This window comes from Acromyrmex echinatior, chromosome 2, assembly GCF_024713525.1.
Source record: "Acromyrmex echinatior isolate Ae372 chromosome 2, ASM2471352v2, whole genome shotgun sequence".
Lineage (NCBI taxonomy): Eukaryota > Metazoa > Arthropoda > Insecta > Hymenoptera > Formicidae > Acromyrmex > Acromyrmex echinatior.
Genome location: NC_141853.1, coordinates 16,493,226 through 16,510,986, shown reverse-complemented (window position 1 = coordinate 16,510,986; position 17,761 = coordinate 16,493,226).

The window sequence follows — 17,761 nt, the reverse complement described above, 5'->3', positions numbered from 1 at the left end:
TCTCTCTCTCTCTCTCTCTCTCTCTCTCTCTCTTTCTTTTTTTTCTCGTGTAGATACAATATAATAAATGATCTCGTACAAAATATCATAGACATTAAAAGATTTTTAAAAATAAGTCCTTGTTAAAAAAAAACTCATAATTTAAAAAGTTAGAATAAAAACGGAATATTTAAGAGCGTTTATAATTAAAAACATTATTTTTAAATAATAATAATATATACATTTCCATAAATAAATAAAAAATTAATACTTCGTCCTAATGCAGATTCTATGAATTTAATCTTGCATATCGAGTAATAAGCAAATGTCCTTCGACCATAATAATTATGAAAATTGACCAATGTCTATCGTATACCGTTCTCATAAATCTTCGCTGTCACCTGACAGCACGCGTGTAGCACGTGCCAAGCATGACAAGGGAGTTATCGCGTCTTGTCCAACACGTGACCGTAGGTCGGTACCACCACGGCAATGCCACACACTCGCCATGGTCAGGGTGGTATGGGAGGGTAGCTTCACGCACAAAGTGCCTCTAAACCGGCTTAGAACCCGCCCCGACGAAACCCGGTGGCCCAATCGGATCTCGGGTCTCTACCGTATGATCTTGCCACGCGAAACGCGCAGGTCCGGCACTAGGCGAACTGGACATCGGGATGATCTTTCCCCGTGCCACCCCGTGACCGCACGTGCGGAATTTATGCGGTATTTTTGGTATTCGTTATATGTGTATGCAAGTCAGTAAAAAGAGAGAAAGAGAGAAAGAATGATGGATTATCGTGCATTTATACAAAAATTTAATGTGTAATTTTAATTCTTTCGAACAAATTGCAAAATTATTTTTCAATATAATCATTTATATTACAGATTTATGTATATATTATTTATAATACACACACACAATATATATATATATACAATATATATATACAATTTTATATATACAATATATAAACAATATATATATATACGATATATATATATACAATTTTCTCAGCAATATATAATTGCTCTGAATATATTGATATTATACAGAATATATTAAAAAGTTGGTTATTTCTTTAAAACAATTATTTTTCGCATTTGAAACAGATCACGATAAAAAGAGAGTTCAGCACGCCTGAGGCATTAATTTTGATACAGGTTGCCTTAAAATCTTTCACCCCACAATTGTTCGCGCTACAAACCCTGGATTTATTCCGCAAAACGTGGCAATTTGTTCGCGAAGTTGCTTAAAAACAGAGTCGGTGGAGACGAGCGAAGTAATTCCGGGGATAAGCGTGAAGTAACGCAGTAAAATGTCGTTCGCGCCAGCGGCAGTTTGTGGGCCGTTGCGTCTTAAAGGGGAAGTTTCGCACCCCCGTAAGGTAAAGTTCCTCGGCCCGGTATTCTCCCACCTCCCGCAGCTTTTTTTCAGCGTCTCACCCCTTTACCGTCACTCTGGCAGCGCGCCAACTAGGTGAAAAGTGCGGAAAGTGAACTCGCGATTTACGGCACCGCCGTCGCAAAGAGAGAGAGTAACGGGATAAGGGAGGGGTTGAATCAGGCTTGAGGGCGATGGTGGGAAAGAAGTTAGACTGAGGTGGAAAACCGCGAACACCTTCCTTCGGAAATTTATTCAAATTAAGGTACGTCGGACGCGACTTCGCGGCAAAAATCGAAAGCGCCGCGAGGCGCCGCACCCGTATAATTGGCGACGGTGAAAGTCAACGACGACTTTGAAACCAGCCCCCACACCGTTGCACTATTTCATCGTCGGAGTTTCGTTCGACGGTTGAACTTTCATTTGTGGAACTGCCGCGAAAAGTTTTCTTCCGCGATCGCATCGGTACGACGGAGGGATAAGCCTCGAATGAACGATTGAATCTTCTTCGTAATAGCATAAGTAGGTTTCACGCTGTAAATCGGAAATGACGTTTCTAATTGGATTTCAGAGATGCCGTATCAACTGGCACGATTGATTCGCAATTGATAGATGTTATTGCAGTTTGACATTCTAGTCTGCTATCGTGATCTTTTATACGATTCACGGAATGCTAAAAACAATTAATAATTTCGAAACGTCAAATTTTATTATAAGTATAAACGTATAAAAATGAAAATTGTGATTAGCTTTAGAACGAAATGTGAATAAGTTACAGGAAAGAATAATTTTTAATATTGCATGTAATAATACAGAATATATATATTTAATCTGAGATCTTTCATCAATCGCAATTAATGAAAGATCTCAGATTAAATATCCTCTTCTTCCGATTAATATATTCCGTACTGATTCCGATTTGAAAGACTTCTAACTTTAAGTTTCTGCAGTTTCTGCTTTTTTGAAACACTTTTATTCTTTCGATATCTGAAATTTACGTGGATCAGTAAACAGATCGGTGCAACACGTCAAAATCGCGAATGCGTTCTTTAAATCCGCGTAATACTCCTTGTCAAAAACATCCGGGGTCGCAAGTGTGCTCGACATATCTTGCAAAATGTATCTTCTTTCGTCCCTTACTCTACCTCTATCCGTTCGTTTATTCACCTATGGCCCACGCTCTTTTCTTTGATCGTGTCTTCGAGAATCCGTTCTTTCGGAGAGACTTCCTCCGCGCGATGTTCGATGTGCTCGTACACCCCTCTACGTACGTATTTACGTTTGTGCATACGCCCCACACAAAAGCACACGCAAACGCAGATTCACGTACATTCGCACGACGTGATACGTGTCTGCCAAGGTGTGCGCGTGTGCGGGCGTATATCCTGGAATACGAGGAGCTCTAATCCCCTTTTAGAGACTCGGCTCATACCACACATTGAGATATGCCTTTGACGGGCGCTCCTGCCGTGCTATTGGCTCGGCGTAATCTCATGTAAGTTGGGTTGCCTAGCCGCAGGAGTCCCCACATGAACGCGGCACATATATATAGGTGCGCGCGTTAGGGCCCGTTCACATAAGGCCACGGGACGGGAGTTTCAGAGCCCGGGCTCTTTCCCGACCTGGTCTTTCGGAGTCTTCTATTACCCCTGTCGCATACACGATCGATAGGGCAGATGCCTGACGTACAGTCAGCGCATGCCCCGCCTGGAAACCGGATCGAGCAGCAGAGATTTCTCCCTTTCTACGTCAGAGGGCACCTACCTCCGTTTCTAGGGTGGTTCGAGGGTTTAATCTTGAAAGGATGCAAATCAGTTTTTCATGAAAAACTCACAATATAGATAGAAAATGTACCTACGTGTAAAAAAAAAATTCAATTACACTTGTGTGTTTCCCATAAATTCGACTAGAAGTCGTTCGTAATTACATTAACAATCTCCTCTGCAGAAATAATAATAATAATACGGAACTACAAATAATATTAAATGATACAATATTAATCGAAATATACTTATGTACATATTTTCCCGTCTTATTAATGTTATTCAAATATACGTGTGTGTATAAAAGATTGTAGATGTTAAATAAGTCTAATTAAACATAAATAAGGAGAAGGATGAAAGCAAGTTTTTTTAAATAAATATTACATATCATATACGATGTTTACTTCTTATTGCGTAATGTAAAAAAATTAGGAAAATGACGTATTATCTTTTACGACTCGATTAGTTTGCGATATTACGAGTCAGTGATTCACGCGTCGTTCTCTTTACCTAGCCACGGAGATATGATAATGATTAATCAACCTTCCGTCCAAACACAATTCCGCCAAGACGGTTGCAGGAATGCTAATACCGGCTCGCAGGATTGCACCTGCGGGAAAGCAACCCTACACACATGTTCGCGAAGGACCTATCCTAGGGCGGTACAATAAGAGCGGCGACAATCACAGAGGCAAGTACGTTTGCGATCCGCACAATTTCTATTTGCATTGCACATACGCTCGTAATGTACGATGAAAATTTAATGAAATTTTTGACGGTAAACCTTAATTAGTATAAATATTACTTGTGTCGAGAATAAGATATCGCACTTAATCGTTAATCATTTTACAGTTTACGTTCCATCAAATTACAATAATTCGCTACAATACTTTGCTTTTCGCAAATTGCATAAATCGTAGAATAAAGTTTGAATATAACAGAAATACTTAAAACTTTTTTTAATAATTTGTAAAAATTTTATTCAAGTACATAATTTTTGTCACAGATTTTTATGTCTTAAAAGTAATAAATATTGTAAATCTGCAATAAATATTGTAAATCTTAAAAAGAATGCACCATAATTACTATACTATTTTAGTAATTATTTTAATTATTTAATTTCAATTTTTCTTTCTTAATTTAAAGACGTAAACAACGTTCTCATAAAGTAACATTTCATCAGCATACCGCGAGATAAATTTTCGAAAAGTTTCTCGTTATCGTTCCACAGTCAGGGACAATCAGTTACAGCACAAAGTTGTTTGCGATGACCCAAAAGCCACGTGTCTTCTCGCCACCACACACCTCTTGCATTCCCTCCTTGTGTACACGAAAAGCGCGCGGTGCGCATGTTTTTTCTCGCCCGTCCAGTTTTATCGTAATTGCCAGCTTTACGTAAGGTTGTTTGTACATGTGTTATCATGAAATACGGCACTATTTGTACAATTGTTTGCTCCCTCACTCGTGGCGTGGCGACGCGGCGCAATGCCACCACCTTCTCTGCGTGACCACAGACGAAAAATTCCGGGCAGGTTCTTTTCGGTGATTTAAATCATCTGGGATTAATTTATTGTTGGTATCAAGTACATGGACTCTTTACAATGCGCTTGAGATAATGGCATTTGATAGGATATCTTGTTCAAGAGATGACGTTTGCTGCGAGCAAACGCGAATGCAGATCGCTTAATCAACACTGTTAAGTCTATAGTACCAAATTTAACTTAATTTAAGTTAATTATCGCCATTAATCCTATGAAATATATCATTATTTTATACTAAAATTAAGTTAAATTTGACACTATAGATTTTTTAGATTATTCTTATTTATTTATTTTTATAATATTTATTAATTTAGATGTATGTGTTATTATATGCAATCTTTCAATTATTCCAGCGACTTGCACGAATTGCATCATTTCCGCTCGATACTGAAAGAGTGCATATTTTTATTCGACTTATCAATTGCAGCCGCGCTCGGATCGGTCTAAGTACGGATACGTGATTATTCGTTGGATTAAACGGCACAGAGCGACAATATTCCCGAGCCAATGACGTCAAACGCGAATATTCCTATAACGATGATAGTAGACTCATAAGACTGATAAGAATTCGAATTCCTCCGTCATTAAGGCTTAAAAATTGAACTCGTAATAATCGCAATGGCGACTATCACTCTGATAATAAATACGTAAGTAGTAACTTCATGCTATACGTATCTGTATTAAAAACAATGTCATATTCAACTATAAGAAAAGATTTTTTTCAACTGCATTCGACATTAGTCGATCGACGATTGTTTAAAGTTAAAATCTTTGTTAAAATTTTAAATATCAATCAGTCACAGTTAAAACTTTTCCAAATTCATTTTTTGCAAAATTTGCTTTTAGTGTCCGTTATTCGAAAACACCTTTCCTCCAATGTGTAAGTCGAGCGAATCCATTTCGTTTCACGCGACGTAATCCCATTCGACGTCTGTAGGAGCAGGCATTTAGTAAGGAAGATCGATCCCCCATAGAAAATTGTCCGAGCAATTTGTGATCTTTCACGATTCTCGCTGGACCACGAAAACGAATCTCGTTTGAGGACGCCCGGCGTGCTAGACCATGTGACATAATCCTGTCGGACGCTTTCGTGCACACTTTTCTACGTTTCGCGTTCTGACCGAGGACATGAATTCCGGGAGAGGAGCGAATGCGACCAAGTTTCGTATAATACAAAAACATGTCGTCGTACAAAGGGACTTACCAAGAGTGACAGAACTCGCTGCAGGAAAATACGCAATGATCCGCCTTGACAATCTTTGTTTAAAAACACACGCTTATTTACGTTTCATTAAAATTTTCTGATACGATACAGTCGCCGCTAACTGAAATTTATAATTTATTTGACTTACTTGGTAATATTGACTTATCCTATAGAGATCGTTGAGTCAGCAAAAGATAATGCACGTAATGAAATATGTATGATATTCGCACGAAAAATAATAACTTTTGTATATAATGATATTTTATGCGTATATGACATGAAACAATTTCTATTGTGTATTACTATTGTATATAAAACTCTGTAGAAAAAAATTCGACTATTTATACGGATCAATTAAAATGTTGATCGAATATTTTTTTAAAAGAAGTACAATCTCCATTTACTAAAATAAATATTTGATCAATTTATGTATATTTATATAAATGTTACGACTAAACTTGAAAAGTTTTGACAACCCTTTTGATTATACCTTTCGTCACAATAGAATACAAAGCTACGACAAAATGATCGCATATGAAATACATATCACACCGTGGAGGTGGGTGAGAATCAACCCAATAAAAAAAAAAGAAGACACGTATACAGAAGTCTCTGAGTCGAGGGGACATAATGGTAGAAAGACCGATAAGTGGAGGGCTTCGCTCGATGTGAATCGAGGGCAGCAGTAGAGGATGAGGTGCAGGTCAGAGGCATCTCGCATGGACGCAGGTCCTTTGGAGCTTATTCGTCCAGGGAAGAAGAATGGACCCCGAATCCTTTTCGTTCGTAATTCGGGACGGGGCCAGCTGCAAAAACCCCCTCGTTTCTCGGGCCCATGATCGCCGTGCGTTCTTAGCCCTCGGGGTAAAGGATATCGTAAGGGCGCACCGGCGTGAGGGGGACAAATCTTTTTTTATATCTTAGATCCTAGCCGATCATTTTTTTACGAACCCTTTTTTCCCGCGTCGCTCTCGCTCTCCCAAGGAACCGAGGGTCCCATTCGCGACCCGTAGGGGCCCATTCGCGCAACTGTCGCCTCTCGCCTCGTCCTGCCTCCTCTTTCTCAGTGGCCGCGCAAAAGAATCGCCCCGAATCTCCTCCGGTTGCGATCGTGAGCGTGTGAGCACGCGTATGTATTACATGCGCTTCCCATTCACGGAACGGATGCACCTCCGTGAGAGAGAACTCGGCCGTCGCATCGCGTCGCCTCGCCTCGCCTCGCCTCGCCTCGTTGTCCTGCCGAGTGTTTCTTCCAATTTCATGGGGACAAAGGATCACGCGCATTCGAGATATCCTCTTCTAGTCCTTATGACTACCGAAGCTAAATGCAACAAAAGCGAAGGGACTCGGAAGAGACGAATTAGACGCACTCAAGTAAAACGAGACACGGACTTTTCCATCCAATTCTTTTTAATGTTCGAAAGTTTAGTTTTCTTGGCTAATATTTTAAAGCTTAATGAATAATCATAGGTTTGTATGAATTATAAATAAAAATACAATTTAAGTAAACTAAAAAATGTATCCTTGTTATTTGAAATAAGGAAATCAAAGTTGCCAATATAGCATTATTTACAAAGGATAGATAATAAGTGAAAAATATCAGTTTTTTTGAGATACAATGTCTCCGATATGTCGGACTAAATCTTATAATCCCTTCACTTGAAAATAGTTATTTTTGACTGGCCTATATGAGTTGATAGCGCGTCTCATACGATTTTGTAAGATCCGAGCACGTCATAAATATCATACGAAACCGCTCCGATAGAGATAGTTCTAGTATCTGCTAAAATATTTAATGTGACATGCACATGTCAAATTTTAATCCATTGAATTTTGGAAGTACAATCCAGTTGCATTAAGCAAACATGTAATTTTTAAGAATGATAATACTTTAATGATAATACTATAATAATAATAATAATAAAACCTTGCATCTAAAAAATACAGTATCTAAATAAAAAAAGAATCTTCACATCTCAATATATATTTTTTATGTATTTTTAATACTTTATTATCCCCCTTATTTAGACATTACAGTAATTATCATCACTTACAGTAATTATTACCATCTATATATTTTTATTTTATTATTAGATACTTCTTATTTATACTTCTTATTTATCATGGCTATTAAGCTGTGCACAAATTCCAAGTTCGGCGTCTGCTAAGTCTATCGGGTAAAGTGCTTGCGAGGGTTGGTTTCAGTCGGATATCGTGACTACTGGTCAGTTTGTTCGATAGTCGGTGCCAGCCAGTACGGATGGCCATATAGCCGCTGCGCCTTACCGGGGGCCTTGGTACCGAGCTGTGCCAAGAGGGCCACCGGTCAATACCTCCAGACCTTCGGAACACGCCGCGGAAACGAGCCGCGAAAAACGTAACTACTAGTTAGCTCGATGTGGACGATCGTGTGTCACGCTTGACACCGATTACAAATACACGAGAATGGACGGAAAAAATATTTTTTTTTTTATTTATCTTAACACTTTTTATTATAACACTTCATAATATTATAAATCCTAAGACTTTATATTTTAATTTAAAAATTTTATCTTATAAATTTCGACGAGGGTATAACATAAAAAAGTTAAATCTCTATAAAAATATTTTATCTATTATAATATTAAAAATATAAAAGTTTTATATTTTAAAAATATAAAAGAGCTCCATTTCTCTCTGTGATTTAATTATTGTTAGACAATATTTTATAAAATTTCAGAAGAAGTCTAGATAATTCTTTAAGTTTTTTTTCTAAATAATAAAATCAATGTGATTATTCTAGAGATATGTGTCAAGATGGATAATTAGAGACCATCACTCCGATTACGGTTTTTTTCTCACTCTTTCGTACTCTCTTTATGTGTATGTGCGTATGTGGAAAGGCCTCTCGTCGTTAGACTCATGACGACTAATTATTCTAATTACTTCCGGCCGGGCTAATTATAATTAACCGGCCGCGAAACATCAATTAGGCATCAATCAGCCTCACTGTCTCGCGCAATGCCACAATGTATTCCCAGATTCGCGGCGTCAGTGAGAAAGAAAAAGTCGCTCTCGAGCGCGTTGTGTTTCACCGCGAAGTCTGAAGATCGCTGCATACGAGACCGTCGAGAGGACGTGACTTCTCTCTAGGCATATCTCTGTGACCAGGCTAATTATTCCCATCGGAGGATAATTAATTGTGCTCGACCGAAGGCGATAAATATCGTTGCGGACGCGGGCGCATGTATACGTACGTATGTATACGTGTCGTTGCGAGGGAGTCACGTAATGTTGCAGCTCTCTATCGTTTGTCAATGGCTTGTTTATTATCGACGATCGGATTCACGTGCGATATACCTGCATACATATGCGCACGTGAAGATGATAACGGGTGTCTTCGGATACCAGTCTCGGCCGCCTGTAAATTCTCCGACTCGATACACCGAATTAGCATCAGATATACGAAATATGTGTTTAATCATGGATATTAAAACTGAGAAATGGTTATCGCGAATGCATTTGAAAATACATTATTATCGTATCCCACTACTTCTCGGTGTTGAAAACATAAAATAATTTGTACGCCGATTAGAATGATAAATCAGATGAAGTACGTAAAAGGTGGTGACGTTTTGTAAGACAAGGAAAATGAATTCAATTTTCTCACGCTAAACTCTAATTAATTATAAATCCTGTTGCATGTTCGAAACATATGAATCTTTTAATTTCATGTTTAAGTAGATAAAGAAGTTTTTAGTACATCATGACGTATAGGTATATTTCGAATATTTAATTTATTTCTTTAACATATTAATTCGCGGATATACATCTCAATTTTTAATTTTAAACATCATAACATACTTTTTAAATATCAAATAAATTATTGTTTCATAAAACATTAGATTTAATAAATTAATAAATCTGTTGGTTATTCAAAGCGAAGAAATTGAGTGAAGAAAGAAGCAAGAGCATGAAATGACGATGTGGACGGTTTGATGTCCCCGTTGTCGGTTATTTTCGTCGTTCTTATCCGTGGCTACGTTAAGTGAGTCAGAACGAATGGGCAGACGAGAGAGGATGGGGCTAGGGGTAGGTGTCCGATAAGGAAAGCAAAGGGAGAAGGAGGCGAAGGCAGGGTGAGGGATGTTAGGATTTTCACGCGAGACAAGACATAACACACGGATCTGTGAACCAGCACAGAAATAGTCACCGGGTAGAACTCGGGGTTCCGTTGCGTGCACGCAGTAGCGCAGCCCCTGCAACTGATGTATGTCCCGGGGCTATTTTCAAGTTCCCGTCTTGAGACACGGTCGACAAAATTCGGGTCTTTCACATAGATATGGAGAAGACGACCTCGCTCTGTGCCTTGAGTGTAATTATCTCTCAAGCGTTCAATCCATGCGGAAAACGAGAATTTAGTCAAAAGAAAATGATAGTGTAAGAAGACGGCGAGTCTCCAAGCTTTAACAGTGCGCCATTTTACTTATAAAAAAGGAGCAGTACATTGTTTTTTTCAAGAAAATATTTCCGGTCAGACGTAGCCAAAAAAGCAGCAGCAGATGTCTAAAGAAATGTGCTTAATTTACGTGATACATTTCTCCAGTTACTACGAGTTGCCGAAGACAGCTGACGTCCAGTGTTAAAAATATACTACGATGCGCGTTAGAAAGCTTTTCTAATAAAAAATTACACATGAACGAGAGAGAGAGAGAGCTCGTGAGAAAACTTCGTCCGGCGGGGGCAAAGCATTCCTCGAAAATTTTCCCTAATCATGTGGTTTGAGACTTCGTGGCGATATTCGCGCTGCTTTTTTTCCATCGAGCAGCTGAGGTACTCGTGAGAAATTTCAATCGTCTTTCGCTCGCCGCTCATTTTTTCTTGCGTCACTTTTTTCGAATTTAACGAGACCAAACATATCGTTAAGAAAAAACGCCACGAACGAGGGAAAACATCGTAAGTGACCGGAGTCGCGTTTGTTTCGTATTCATGAGCGATCGAAAGTGACGAGGTATCGATCGATTTGGACTGGCTATTGTGCATCAGTCGGCACACTGTCCTCTTTCCCCCAATCTCCCTCCCCAACCCCCCCGCGTTGCATCTTCACCCCATACGTGTGCCCCACGTGCACACGTCATTTGAATACGCGCGCGTATCCCCGGCGTAGTCTCGTCTTCCTCCCCTATTATGTGTAAATTGTATTATTTTTACCCCAAATACATTTCGCCCCCATGCGTCGCGCCACGGGCCTCCGGGTCAACAGGTCAAATTGCACATGTCCATCGTAAGTCACCCCCGGGCATGGTCAGCCAACGTACCCCTCCATTCTATTCCAACATACCCCGCAGCGCCCTATCTTTTACGTGGGTCTTCCCTTTTTCCCGAAAGTCACGTATATTCGCACTTAGCCCAGCACTCTGTCATTCTTCACAATTCGAGAATCACGCAAAAAGTTGAAGTTGACAATCATAATTTTCGCGGTATAATAATTTTTTTAAATAAGCAATAAGATAAGAATAAAGTGTGGGAAAATTTTTAGATGACTCAATAAAAAATATAGGTATACATAAAGATATTCGATAATTCATCAAGCATATTTAGACAGTTAACATTAATGATATTATTTATTATGTCCTAATATAGAATTCTCTTTCTTAAATTTAATAATAATTTCTACGAAATCTGCAGTTCTTTTTTTAATAAATTAATTACATAAAAAGTTCTCTCTCTTCAGATTTCAACAATTTTACGCATTAATTCATAATTTTGTTAAAATTATTTCCAATATAATAAAATATAATTAAGATTGTAAATATTATCAACAAAAATATATAAATCAGTTATTTTTTATATGAAACAGTCGTTGTAATCTTTAATGCGAAAAAATCCAAAGTCATTCATTAGTATTCAAAGATGTTGGCGATCATTCAAGCCGAATGAATTATGCGAGTCGGGAACGGCGATACCGCGATAAACAAAGTACACAAAATGCAAAAAAATCGCGTCGGAAATCTCACGCGGATTCAACCCTTCGATGGCAGCTCCGTCGAGCATAATAATTTCTCGCGTGATTTTAAGCCCGTAAATTTTTTACCTCGTAACCACCGTCCCATTTCTACTCTTGCACCCTAACCCGTTACCCATTCGTACGGATTGTAACGCCGGGTACGGTTACGTTTTGTTTTTGTACCAACAAAAACAGAGTGGCGTCGTGCCATATCGTCTGGTCGCGCGAAAACCAGCTCCCGCGATCGGTTATCATTTCACACCGATTATAATAAAGCCGCGGGCAAGCGAGAAGAAGACGAAACCTTAGGGAACAGAGCGGACCGATGTGATCCTCGAGAGAAAAAGAGAGAATAGTATTTATCGTTGTTCTAGGACCGGCCTTCTAAGTACAGCGAGAGAGAAGGAAAAAGAAGAGCAGCGGGACTAGAGAGTGAGAGAAAAAAAAATCATGCGGGTTTCTCGAAAAAAAACGGGAAAGCAGAGTCCCGTTCGGGGGACCCTCGCGTTGCATATCTTAAATAAGTATATAATAATGCCAGCGGTACCGTCGGCTTGTTTTCAACCCCTTTCTCGTTGTCTCCCGTGTACCGGGCGCTTTTTTTCCCTCCGCAAAAGAATCATCACGAAACGAAAAAAGCTCCTTCTCCGGGCAACGGATAAAATCTAAATTAACTAAATTAAGGGCCCGACCGCGCTTCCACCTCGTCTTTGCATACGATTTATACACGCGGGTTTTTGCAGGTTTTTCGTCATCATGAAAGGAAGACGGGAAGGAGCTGTCGCGCGTTGCTTCTTCTTTATGCTGTTGTTTTTCAACCGTCTTCTCTCTCCTTCTCTCTCTCTCTCTCTCTCTCTCTTTCTATCTTCCTTTCACTCTTTCTCTCATTCTTTCTCCGTGGGTTGTAAGATCGTTGAAAGGTCGATTTACGGTTGTAAAATTACTCACGTGAAATTCGAGACCGGGCGCGTTTACTTTAAAGATTTATGCGCCACTTTGAACAGAGGGAGCAAACCGAATTCTTTAAGAAAGTTTGTTACTTGGACGCTTTTAGATCTCGATTGCTTTATTTTATACGGAAATAGCGCGGATATATTGGCAAGCGATTATCGAATCTACTCTATTTATGTCATAAAGCCAAATATAACATCTTTTGTTCAAGAATAACAATATTAACTACCTCGATTATTACAAATCGTAACAATGTTTCTGTGAAATTAATGACTATTATTTCCACTGTATTTTTCAATCGCAGTATTTCGCAATAATTGTTCGAATCCAGTAAATATGTATAACGAGAATAATATCCATAAGTTCGCTTTTTCAATAATATCATTTAACGGTTCAAGAATGCATTCTATTAATCCATTCTATTAATATGCAGGAAAAAAGTCTCGTTGTGGATGCAACAAAATGTGCGCACGTCTAAACATCGTTCTTCGCATGGCCGCCTTTTCGACGTACTTCCGCTGTTTGGTCATTCCGCGCTACCCTCTTTTTTTTTGCGACCGTTTGACCATATGTGATGGCGTTGCACCAATTTCAGGCCCTACCACTGACGACGATCGATTGATTTCGCGCAATAAAAGATATGAAAATCCCTCGTGAAAATGCGGACGCGACCATGAATGTAACCGACCATTCTCTTCCTTTATCTCTCTCTCTCCCCCTCCCCCCCCCATTCTTTTTCTCTCTTTCCGTTTAGCTTTAGTCAAATTACGCCACCATTCGCGGTGGTGGCGGCAGTGACCTTCGATGTAATGACACGTTAAGCTTGCCCGCTGGGAGAGATTTGACGGCACGGCAAATCTGACGTGTCTGGATTATTCTGACTTTCATGACAAAGCAGCCGGCTGTTCCTATTTAACAATAGTAACGTTTCATTTCGATCTTAATTCAATAAATATTTAAACAACCGACTTAATTTCGAATTGAATGTATTAAAATATTATGTATATTAATATTTAGCTACCACTTTTTATCTTTCATTCTCTACACTTTTTTTATAAATAAATTAGAATTTTTTTAGATTTTATCAAAATTTTTATTTTATTTAAATTATTTAATTATTTAAAAAAAAAGACAACAAAATATATCTTGATTTATCCTACAAATAAGATTGCGCGATTTGCTATTTATGACCATTTCGATATCACTGTATCGTAAATTATTGGATCAGAGAAATTGTGGTTTTAATTAATAATTGAATTTTTAAGTAGCAATAATGTGATTGCTTGTATCGAATGTGTCATATGCTATAAAATTATTCCTATTGTATTGTATAATAAAGTACGCATACAGAGCAGATACACCATGAACTGAATCATTTTATGTCCATTGTATAGCAAAGTGATCAGCTCTCGATCAATGGATGGATTAGGGTGGGTTTCGCGCGATTCAGCAAAAAGAATACATTTGTCAGGTGGTTGCGAAGCGGAGAGAGAAGCTTCTATCTCAGCGGAGATTAATTACTTTGACGATGGACAAGAATAATTAATTAATGTCGGGATAATGAAATGGCCTTTGTTTCATGTTGTTTTTATTGACCGAGCAATGTGAACTGGCTGATCAAAGGCTAAATACCCAATGACCTCTCGACAGTAAAAGTGACCACAAGCAAAGGATTACACATAAATCAGTATGTAAATTAAGATAAAATAGACTGATATAGACTATGGACTGATAGAGAGAAAGAGAGAAAGAGAAAAAATCCTGTATTTCATACAATTCCTTTTATATTAATTATAATAATTAAAAAAAATATAAACTAATTTTATTAAAAATATGATACTGATAGAAAAATTAAATACTAATGTGAACATTTAATAAATATCAATAAATACAAGTATAAAATCAATGTATAAATCAATAAAATCTATTATGAAGCATTAAGTAAAAATAATTTAATTTATTATTATATTATTATAATTATAAAAATAAAGGGATAAAAATGTATCTTCATAAAATAGAGAAATTAATTAATATTTTATTTTTTTAGATAATGATATCTGATTACAATGTTGCAAATAATTTCATTATTTAATCCATATGACTTTCACGAAATAATATCTCATTAAATCATGTCATTAACGATTACGTTCCTGCATGTAATTAATTACAGATACTTTATTATAATTTTTTAGGCATATGCACGCGATTGCACGGTGCATCGTGTTTTTTATTTTCATTTTTTTTTTACCACAAAATAGTGGACAGAAAGAGCGCATCGTGAGACGTGCTTTTTTTTGTCCCGAAAGATTCTCGACTGTCGGTTGATATAGCCTGTCTCTTTTTTCTCGGGCTGTTTGCAAAGGGTTAGATTACGCGCAGTAGGGTGGGATACCAGAGGAGCGGAGTCCTCTTTCGTTCCTATGCTAAATAGGGGTAGCCAAAGAAAAAAAATATATTAATAGCCATCCAGCCTTCCGATTTTTTCGTAGCCCTATCGCTCACCCCTCTCTCTCTCTCTCTCTCTGTCTCTCTTTCCCCATTACGAATTTTACCCTCATAAGCAGCCCTTATGTGGTAAGATATACCAATGATAGTATACGCTGCCGGTTCTACTGGAACCAACGACTCTTTCCTGCCAGTACTCGTCGACTTTTAAAAAGGACAATTGTTGCGAATACGCGTTATATTTGCTACCTGAACCCGCAAATCACGCAATTAACTGTAATCCGTTAGTTCAATTCCCATAATTAAATTATATGGATCGCATATCGCTAATCATAAATCAATTGTGATCATAAATGAGGAATGTATTAATACTTGTATAGCAATAACATGTTCAAATGTATGTAAAGATTATAAATTTAATGCAATGCATATTGCGATATACAAATACGTGTCTTTGTTTATAATTTTATACAAATATGATATAAAATGCATAGTGCATATTTTTACATAATTGAAATTTGATTCAAGTTTACAATTTTATATCATGTTTATATTTAGTTAAAAAAAAAAATATTTGCGCCAAAAGTAAGCTAAATACTTCTTATAAGTTTATAATTATTATTAATATAAAAAAAGACAAATAAATTATATAAAAAACAAATATAGATTGAAAATATATTTTATGTAATTGCATATTTTAAATTACGAAAATATTTTCATAATTACATATTTTAATTTATAAAAATTCTAATTTGTTATTAATACGTCTTTCTGTTCTTAATATCATTTTTAATTTTAATACTTTACTTTAATACTTTTAATATTAATATTTTTTATTACACAATGTTTTTATGTGTATCTCACAGTATACTATATATCGTCGAATTTTAGGGTTAAAGCTAACACCGGAAGCGAAGCAGTTCACGCTGCGACCGTTAATGGAGTTCCCCACCCTTTCCACGAAAATGATCGTTTGCCGAGAATGAGAGGAAAACACGGGGGGAGGGGGCGAGGTGCTGCTGTGCTGGTCCTCGCGATCATTACGCAAGCTGCAAGATGACGCGCCTTCCCTTTGCCCTTCATATAGGCCATATGTATTCGAGGGGGTGGACGAAGGTGGTAGGTGATATAATGGAAACGGGCGGATGGACGGACGGACGGACGTCGGGGGCTTTCAGTTCCACATGTGTGAACTTCGCAGTACAACGGGAACCCTTTCTTCGGGCTTAGGACGGACGGACAGATCCGACGACGTCCGACGTCCCCACGAAAATCCCCTGTGCGGGTCCGTTTGCGTAACAACAAAACAACAGCTGCGCCAGCGAGACAACGACAGCAAAAGCATCAAAACAGCGCAACCCTTCGCCTGTCCATCGCTGGTCCTTTGGGACCTTGGAATTGCTAGAAGGTTTATAGACAATTTTTGAATGCGATGCTGCGTTCAATGACAACTAGATGAATTCTGCGATTCTCTGACCGCAAAAATCGATCTAATAGCTGAGCTAACGCGATACGTTTAATAATCCAATTACGTTGCAGGTCGAACAGTCACATTATAAATTTCGGCAGCAAAATACAATATATTGTCATAAGTATATGAAGCAACAGTGATGATTTATATGTTCTAAATATGTCTCTCGTGTTTTTTACTTCCATTTATTTAAAGCTCGAGGAAAAGTGAACTTAAATAAGAGAAACATTTAAACGATATACAGAGGACGTGCGAAGATAGCCAGACTAGAATATCCTTTATAAAAATTTTCTATGTTTACATTAAGTGTATGTAGAAGAACACTGCATTTTAATTATAGATAAATAACTCACGATGTTTTTTCACCAAGTTTATTAATACGAAGTCAATTTTTAATTGGTGGCTTTCGATTTATAAAAACATAATAAATTATAAATAGCGTATTAATTTATACTGTCTAAAAATAAATACTTATTTTCAAGATCCAATCTCATCGATTTAGATCTATTTTATTCTGAGATAAATATCACCGACCAAAAATATTCGCGAATATTCCAAGCGCCAAAGACCTACTTCCTCCTACCAACCTAACACGATATCACGATAGATCGGTCATAAATTCGCTTCGGAGCACCCGGTATATCGGTCATCGAATATTCGCGACGTACTGACGCGGCGCACGCGATATTACCGGGTCACTCACTCGAATCTGTACCTCGCGCGTCCTCATCGCGCTTCCACCGTCCTTTTTTTTCCTCCCCGTTTCCTTCTTCCCATCATCAGTCCGGTGTTACAGCGTTACCCGCAAACCCCCCCCTCCCTCACCGTTCCCCACCTCGATCCTCGTATACTGTTCGCGCGGGCGCGTTAATTATGAGGGGCTTCCGGCGATCTAGATTTCATTCTTTCCTACGACTTAGACACCGGGAAATGATAATAGGTACGTGACCCATGTGGTCAGTTCACACGAGAAATGAGACTACTTCGCGGAGATACCCTCCGGAGGTGCACGCCGAGTGCCGACCTGCCGCCTCGCACGA